The sequence below is a fragment of the Eschrichtius robustus genome, chromosome 2 (genome assembly GCF_028021215.1).
Source record: "Eschrichtius robustus isolate mEscRob2 chromosome 2, mEscRob2.pri, whole genome shotgun sequence".
In the NCBI taxonomy this organism is placed as follows: Eukaryota; Metazoa; Chordata; class Mammalia; order Artiodactyla; family Eschrichtiidae; genus Eschrichtius; species Eschrichtius robustus.
Window position 1 is genome coordinate 150,431,872 of NC_090825.1, and position 9,233 is coordinate 150,441,104.

Sequence of the window (9,233 nt, forward strand, 5' to 3'; positions counted from 1 at the left end):
ATTGTGATTTTATATTTAAAAAAATTCCAAGGAATCTAAAACATACTAACAAACAAACAAACAAAAAAACCTCAAAAATCAAACCTAAACCTTAGTAAGTAGAAGTGAATTCAGCAAGATCACAGGATACAAGGTAAACATACAAAAATCAGTTGTATTTTTATATACTAGCAATGCACACATGGAAGCAAAAGTTAAAAACAGTGCCATTTAGAAACACTCAAAACAGAGAAATATTTAGGTATAAATCTAACAAAACATGTATGGGAAAACTATAAAATGTATGCTGAAAACTATAAGATGTTGATGAAATAAATAAAAGATCTAAATAAATGGAAAGACATACTCTGTTCATGGATTGGAAGACTTAACATAATAGGTCAATTTTCCCCCAAATTAATATACAGGTTTAACAAAATTACTATAAAAATCCAAGCAATGTTTCTTGTGGCTATAGATTAGATTATTTTAAATTTATGTGTAAAAGCAAAGGAATTGAAGTAGCTAATGCAATTTTTTAAAAGGAGAATAAAGTGGGAGAAATCATTCTACCTGATTTGAAGACTTATTATATAACTACAGTAATCAAGACCATATGGTATTGGTGGAGGTATAGACACATAGATCAACGGAGCAGAATAGAGAACCCAGAAATAGACCCACACAAATATAGTCAATTGATTTTTTTTTTTTTTAATAAAGTAGCAAGGGGATAACTTTTTTTTAAAATTAATTAATCAATTTATTTATTTTTGGCTGTGTTGGGTCTTTGTTTCTGTGCGAGGGCTTTCTCTAGTTGCGGCAAGCGGGGGCCACTCTTCATCGCGGTGCGCGGGCCCCTCACTATCACGGCCTCTCTTGTTGAGGAGCACAGGCTCCAGACGCGCAGGCTCAGTAGTTGTGGCTCACGGGCCTAGTTGCTCCGCAGCATGTGGGATCTTCCCAGACCAGGGCTCGAACCCGTGTCCCCTGCATTGGCAGGCAGATTCTCAGCCACTGCGCCACCGTGGAAGCCCCAGTCAATTGATTTTTGACAGAGGTGCAAAAGCACTTCAGTTGATTTCAACAAATGATACTAAAGCAATTGGACATCCATAGGGAAAAAAACTCAGCCTAAATGTCACATCTTATATAAAAATTAGCTCAAAACAGATCATGGATTTAAATACTAAATGTAAAACTTTTTGAAAAAAAAAATAGGAGAAAATCTTCAGGGTCTAGAGCCCAGCAAAGGGTTCTTAGATTTGATGCCAAAAATCTAATCCATAAAAGAAAAGATTGATAAATTGGATGGATCTTATTAAAATTTAAAAAAAAATGTTTCTCTGTGGAAGACCCTGTCAATAGGATGAAAGACAAGCTACACACTAGGATAAAATATTGTAAACTATGTATCCAATAAGGACTAGTATCTAGCGAAGAAAAGTACATACGTATTATATATATACACACATATATTATATATATATATATTTGAGAAGTTCTGAGAGTATGTAAATTATATATAACACCATTATATATACCATTTAATATAATATAATATACATACACATCACCCTATGGTAATGGAATGTTCTGTATCTCAGTTGTATCATCATTAATAAACTGGTTTTGATATTGTACTATAATTTTGCAAGATGTTCCCATGGGGGAAACTGGATAAAGGGTACATGGGATCTCTCTGTATCATTTCTTACAAGTGTATGTCAATCCACAATTCTCTCAAGATAAACAGTTTAATTTAAAAATAATTGTTTGCAGCATTGCATTGCTTGTATTCTCGGGGAAAAACTGGAAACAGCCTTCATGTTCTTAAGAAGGGGGATGGTTGTCTATAATGTCAGCTCCATAAAATGGAATATTATGCAGAACTTAAAGGAAAAAGAAAAAAATTCTCTCTGACCTGAAAAGCTATGTTGCAGAACTCTTTATATAGCACGGTACCATTTATATTAAAATGCACACACACACAAATAAAATAATATAAGATGAAATAATATGCACACACACAAAGAGTGTGGTTGCTGTGTAAATACCCGCACCCTGCATTCTCAATGATGGTAATATTACCAAGGAGGGGTCGAAAATTAATTTGGGGGAGGCTAAGAAATTTTACCCTTCTTGTATATAAAGCACAGATATGCATAGAGTACATAGCAGATAAACAATATATCTACAGTATTAAAATACTTCATGGGGGAGGGGAGATGTGTTTAATATTTTTTTTAATGTTTAGGGAAAAAAAAGAGAGAGAGAAACTCTTTAGGGGGACAATAGTGAAAGAACAAGTTAAGAACTAGCCTAGACCAGCATTTCTCAACCTCAGCACTACTGACATTTTGTGCTAGATAACTCTTCACTGTGTAAGGCTGTCCTGTCATTGTAGGATGTTTAGTGGCATCCCTGGCCTCTACCCACTAGATGCCAGTAGCACCAACACCCAGTTGTGACAATCAAGAATGTCTCCAGACGTTGCCAAATGTCCCTGGAAGGCAAAATTGCCCCCGGTTGAGAACTACTAGACAAAGGACTGGAAGTCACAGATCAAACCCTGGCCGTGGGGCACACAGTGCAGCAGTAGTGAGGGATCCTTAGTGCTTTCATTTTTGACCAAGAGAATATATTCAGGGCTTACTTGTGTCATTAAAAATTAATTTTTCAAAAATTGCTCCGGCTGGGAAATGCAGTCCTAGAGAGGAGAAGAGACCTGGGCAGCCCTTGGGATTTGGATCTAATCCCAGCCCTTCCCCTCCCTGCTCTAGGACCACCAGCAAGCACCCCCTGTCCCCAGAGAGCCTCTGTTTTCCCCCCCTCTCCTCTTGCACACGCACCCCCATGCTGACCCTTTTCACCGTGCCCTCCATTCTCCATGCTTTGCGTCCAAACCTCCATGCTCAGGCAGCTCTCTATCAGGATGCCATCTGCCTCTCCTCTGCCTGGAAAACTCTTACTTATACCTAAACTCCAGTGTCCTGTCCTCCAGGAAGCCCTCATCACCTCCCACCAGCATTTAAAGGGCTCTCTGCTGTGACGCCACAGAACCATCCCTCCATGCAAGACGCACACACCATACCTGGCTGTTTACAGAGCATGGTGGATATTCCAAATTGACTGCCCCTCCCCATCCACCCCTTTCCACCTTGCTCTCAGCTGGGTTCCTTCGCCCTCTGAGTCTGGTTGGTTCAGCAAATATGAGGCACCAGCTAAGGATGGAGTAGGGAGGAGAGTGAGGTGGGTGTGGAGTCTCCGGCTTCCTCCCTGCTGGCCTCCCCCCCCCCCCCCCCGCCCCCCGCCTTGGCAGTGCCTGAGTTTCTTTTCCTAGGGACACAGCTCTGCAAGGGCTCCAGTAACCACTCCTTCCTCTCATCCTCTGTCCCCTGAGGGTGGTAACGACTTCCCTGGTTCTACACCATCTCTTGTTAGCACCTTAACCTGGTCCCCACCCTGTGAATCCTCCCTTCACGGAGCCCTCAACAGTTCTCGAAATGTTCCTGACGAGGCCCTGATCTGACACACATATGCATCCCCGAAACTCAACTATGAGCTCCCGGGACACAAGAACTGTGTGATTTCATTCTGTTTGATTTTGTTTTTAATCTCAGAACCCCAGTGGTTGGCAGCGATAAGACCTAGAACATGGGCAGGGCTCAGTGAAAGCTCACTGAATAAATGGATGAAAGAATGAAGAATAGATGGATGGATGGACTTACCGATGGATGGAAGGACAAATGAGTAGATGGACCAGTGTATGGATGGGAGGACATTCAGACTCTACTTTTGCAAACATTAATATCAGCTGAAATTCCTTGAGTGCTCACAGCTTGTCAGGCATGGCACCAAGCCTTTTATATATGTTCACTCTACCTCTATGACCAGCCTATGAGGCAAGAGTATCATCATGAGGAAAGAGAAGCTAGGAAGGGTTAGGTCACTTGCTCAAGAAGTGACCAAGCTGGGAAGTGACAAGACTAGGATTCAATCCCGCCAGCCACCAGAGCCTGCAATCCTGACAACATGGGGATGTTGCTGGGTGACTGAAGGACCCCCCACGCCTGTCCCCCCACCTCCAGGCCCTGGGTGGCCCTTGCTCTTTTCACAGTGGGCCTAGCTTCAGCACGCTTCCCTCCAAGACCACTCCCTACTTCCGTCTACCCTGAGTGTCTCTGAGGATGTCTGGTTTGCACGTGTGGAGCCCAGAGAGGCACCAGGTCCCTTCCACTCCAGCTGGCAAGCCCTTGTTTATCCCTTGAGCAGGCAGGAGCTTTACAGGTCTTTGGGTTTCTGCTCAAAGGAAAAACCTCCTCGCCGGGGAATTGCTGGGCTTATGAAGAACAGCCTGGGGCACCTGCTCATGCTAGAGGTGAGTTTCATCCTAGAGGTAAAAAGCACCGGCTTAGGAGACACGAGGTGTGCTCGGTGATCCCAGCTCTGGGGTGTTGCGCTGGACCTTCCCCTCTGAGCCTCGGTAAACCAGGACTCCTGGTGCTTTCTGGCTGGACTACGGTGAGGAACAGATGGAAGGTGATCCAGCTAAACTGCACAGGTAGTAAAGAGCCATCATCATCACTCCCTCAGCCTGCCTTGTTCACCTGCTCACATTTCCCCAAACGTTTCTGCAGAACTGTTTGATGTGGCCATCTCTGTGAGGATTGCCAAGAAGCCTTCCTCCCCATTCGGCAAATTAGGAAATTGAAATACAGAGAGCTTAAGAGGCCTGTCAGAGGTCACGCAGCAGGACAGAGGCAGAGCCGGGCTCTAACCCCAGAGATCTCTGCAACTTCCCAGCACCCTGCATCCCCCACTGCACCTGGCCCCGGCTCAGCTCTGTTGTGGAAGCAGCAGGCCTTCTTTATTTCCTTCATTAGTTATGCACGGCACGTTTGGAACAGGGCCCTTGGTGATTAAAGCGCCTAGCGACAGAAAAGCCGAGCTGAAACATGAGTGAAACTATTAAAAGGAAAACAAAACAGCAGCATCAACAGGGATGTCTCCGGGCGGAAGCACAGGAGTGCCGCTGAGGACATGACCTCATCCCAGGCGCTCAAGGAGCTGAAGGCTTCACCTTGGGTCCTCCTTCTGGATTCCAGTCACCCCAGCACCAGGTCAACCGCCATCATCATGTACAGCAGTAGCCTCATCCCTAGAGTTTTGGGGTCAGGCACACCTGGTTTTCATCCCTGTTTTGGCTGTGTGACCTTGGACAGGTGAATTAGCCTCTCTGAGCCACAGTGTGCTGGGCCTTGATTTCCAGGGCAGTTGGGGAGTATGTGAAAAGACGTAGGTGAAGCCATGAGCAGAAGACCTGCTACATTATAGCTTTAATAAGTAATAGATTTCTGTTCTTCTTTTACATTCTAAAAAGCTATTTTACACACATTTTAGGGAAGGGCAAGCATTCAGGCTCTGCAGCAGGCGGTCCGCAATGCAGCCTGGCTCCAACTCTAACTGCATGATTGGGGAGGTTATAGAACATTTCAAAGTCTCATTTTCCACGTTCTTTAGATGCGGCTAACAGTAACCTCTACGCCTAGGCCTGCAAAAAGTTTAAATGCGATAACACATGCAGGGGCTTGTCACGGTACCTGACACAGGACAAGTACACCATAACTGTCATTCATATTTTCCATCTTCCCAACATGTCCACTTGGTAGTCAGGATATGTATTATTGGCCCTTTTTGCAGGTGATGGAAGTGCGGCTCAGGGAGGTGAAAAAGCTTGACCAGGTCAATAAGCCGTGAAATGGCAGGGCTGGGACCTCTGCATTGGGGTCCTGACTCTACGTCAGTGAGATCCTGACAAGAACCCTAAGGTTGTTTAGTCCACAGGATCCTGTGTTCTTGGTCAACTCAGCCCAAGCAGAATGGACTGGAGGTCACCTTGTTTAAAAAAAAGAAAAAAAATGCCTAGTACCCAGCTTCAGGCTGATCTGGTTTCAAACCCTCTTCATAGCTGTGTGACCGTGGCTGGTACACTTAGCTTCTCTGGGCTTCATTTTTTTCTTTTTTAACTTGGCAATATAATTAGTGCCTCACTCCTTGGGGTCAACATGAGCAGGAAATGAGGATGGGTGTAAAAGTGCCCAGCACCGTGCCAAAGACACAGCGAGGCCTCAGAAAATGCCATCATTCCCTCCCTGCCCCCATCAGTGCATCTGTTATTGCCTCCCCTGGGGCTCCTGGCACCAGCTTCATTCCCAGCCAGAGGGACCTGAGTGACTGACAGAACCTGATATTCTGGCTGACAGAGCAGCTTTATCTCCATCAGCCTGCTCCAGCATCCCAGGAACCTGCCACAGCAGTGTCCTTCCACCTGGTCACTGGCAGCTAATAAGGCCACAAGGGGGGGGGTGGGGGTGGGAGAGGCCAGTCCAGACCCCCCAGGTCCTGCATCTCTCTTTCTCTCCCTCTGTCTTCCTCCCAACTCTGACTCCTCTTTCCTTCCCCTCATCCCCCTTGAAACTTTCAAGGAAGCACCCTAAGGCCTCTGATGATGATTCAAAAATTATTAACATCAAAGAAGTATAAGATGATTTAATTCTACAAACTCTGTGGATTCTTACTCTGATCGAGGGACACTAAGAATACAAAGTTGAATAGGACACTGTCATGCGCTTGGGGAGCTCCAGAGAAAAATGATGCATCAACGGAAGTGTACAAAACAGGAGGCTGTCCCATAACAAATAAGAATTACAACGATGGCCATTTATTTATTCGGCTCTTTATATGTGCCCCTGTTGAAGGTCACAGCTCAGGTTCAGAGGGGTTGTGAGTATTGCCCCAGGTCACACAGCCAGGAAGGGATAGAATGGAAATTCAAACCCAAGCTCTGTCTGGTCTCAAAACTTGGGCTCCTTCTACTTCATCAAGTTTATCTCTGACTATCCAAAACACAAAAGAAATAGTTGCCATGCAATGCGGAAAGTGAAACAGAGCACAAATGACACAGTGAATGACTTTGCCTGGGGAGGGGGCAGGAAGCACCACACAGAGCATTCTCACGAGCTGGGTATGGAAGAATGGTGATTGTGTATGTATCGCTCTATATCTGTGTCTATATTTCTACTTTTCTATCTCTGTATCTATGTCTATCTATTATCTGGTCTCCCAACTTCTAAGCTCCCTGCACTGTGTATGGTGATTATAACTGAATTCACACAGCTGGGGCTGGGAGTTGACTGGTTAATCAAAAAAGCCCATTAAAGCAGGAAATAATTTAAACAACAAAATAGCTGCTGCCTGTCTTAGTGTGTTCAGGTTGGTATAACACAATACCTCATCGGATAGCTTATAAACAACAGAAGTTTATCTCTCACAGTTCTGGAGGCTGGGAAGTCCGAGATCATGGTGTCAGCATAGCCATGTTCTGGTGAAGGCTCCTTTCCTGGATCACAGCAGCGTGTTTCCTTACATGGTAGAAGGGGCTGGGAGCTCTCTGGCATCTCTTTTACAAGAACACTAATTCCATTCATGAGGGCTCCACCCTCATGACCTAATCACCGTCGAAAGACCCCACTTTCTAATACCATCACACTGGGCCTTAGAATTTCAACATATGAATGGAGGGGCTCAGGACTCAAATACTCAGACCCATACTACTGCCTAAACATCTTATTCTAACCTAAAGCATATAAATGTACAGGTATCTGAACATATTTAGATGGAAGCCTGAGGCCTTTAAGAATAGTCTGTTGACGGAATTCTGCATCTCTTTCTCCATAAACCATAGCCATAATATGTCTAACATTTATACTTCAGGCACCCTCAAAATGAAAGAAGAAAAAGCAACCCGAGTGCTGAAACCTTCTGGATTTTTCTGCCTATTTTCTTGATACTTTACAGGTCTCTCACCCGCACATAACTGGACAAAAAATTTTTTTAGCAACTGACCTTTATGGAGTTATTCAACTTCATTCAACTTACTTCTCATAGAAATAGAACTTTCTTCCCTATATTTTACTTGTATTGAAGTCCTTATTGGAACTATGTTATTTAGTTAAAATATGATGTGAACTGACAAAGTATGAGTGCACAAAAGAGAAAGTGGTCATTCCTATGAAAGCGAAGTTGAATGCTTTGGAAACACTCTATAAAAATGAGTCATTTCAAGGTAGCAAATACAAATGATTCCCGCTACACTGCAGCTCAACTGGCAGAGCATAAAGACTTGTGTCAACTCAACTGGAGAGTAAGCTATTGGCCTTGGCTTTCGCCCGCCACCAGCTTCAAGGAATAGGGAAGAGTCATTTATCGAGGCAGACGGTTAAGTGGAGGCCAGATGGAGACTATTTTATACTTCTGAGCCCCTTCCCACAGTGTCCATGTAGGGTGGGGACCTGCCCATGCTCTGGCCTGCTCCTCGTCCCCCTTCTCCTCCCAAAAGGAAGGAAAGAACTAGCAAGACCCTACAAACACTGAACAGCCTATTTTTACTACTGGGTAGGGCCACTGTGCCAGAAATAGACAGCTCGTTGTCACAGCCATCTCTTCTTCTCTCACTTTCAGGGCTCTCCTCTCTTGTCTCCTGTCTCACACTGGTGACGGGAAGTTGTAAGAGCATATGTTGTGAGAGGATGGAGAGAGAAGAGGACCTGGTAGAAGAGGAGTCTGGGAAGTGGGCAGGCGTCAGTCTGTGAAGGTCTTGGATACCAGGCTAAGGCATTTGGACTTTATCTTCCAGGCAATGAGGATTGATTGAGGTTGAATCTGTGCTAAAGGATGGTCACTTGAGCAGTTGACATGGAGAACGGGGAATCGGAGAAGAAAGGAGGCAGGGAGACCACGGAAGAGGCTGCTGCAGTCACCTGGGCAAGAGATGATGAGGCTTAAACTAACACGGGGAGGAAGGTGGGGATGGGGGGACCATACCAGACCTAACAATGGATTAGACATGAGGAATGAAACAGAAAAAGTCTCTGATGATATCCAGGTTTCTGTCTTGACCAGCTGTCACCACCCTGCCCCCAGTAAGATGAGGAAGACAGGAGCAGGAGCAGGGTTGCAGTCAGAAAGATGAACGCTTCTGTGCTGACCATTTAATAAGCTTGAGAGGCAGCCAGAAGATTTCCAGAGACATTCAGGCCTACGGGAGAGATGGCATCTTAGAAACGGATCTGTTCTAGCTGCTTAAATCAGGTGAAAGCCACGCTCTTCCTTGAGGATATTTGATTGCTCTGGCTCAGTTCAATAACTGGTAGCAGAACAGGCACAGTGGGAAGGCCATGGTTGTGAGATCA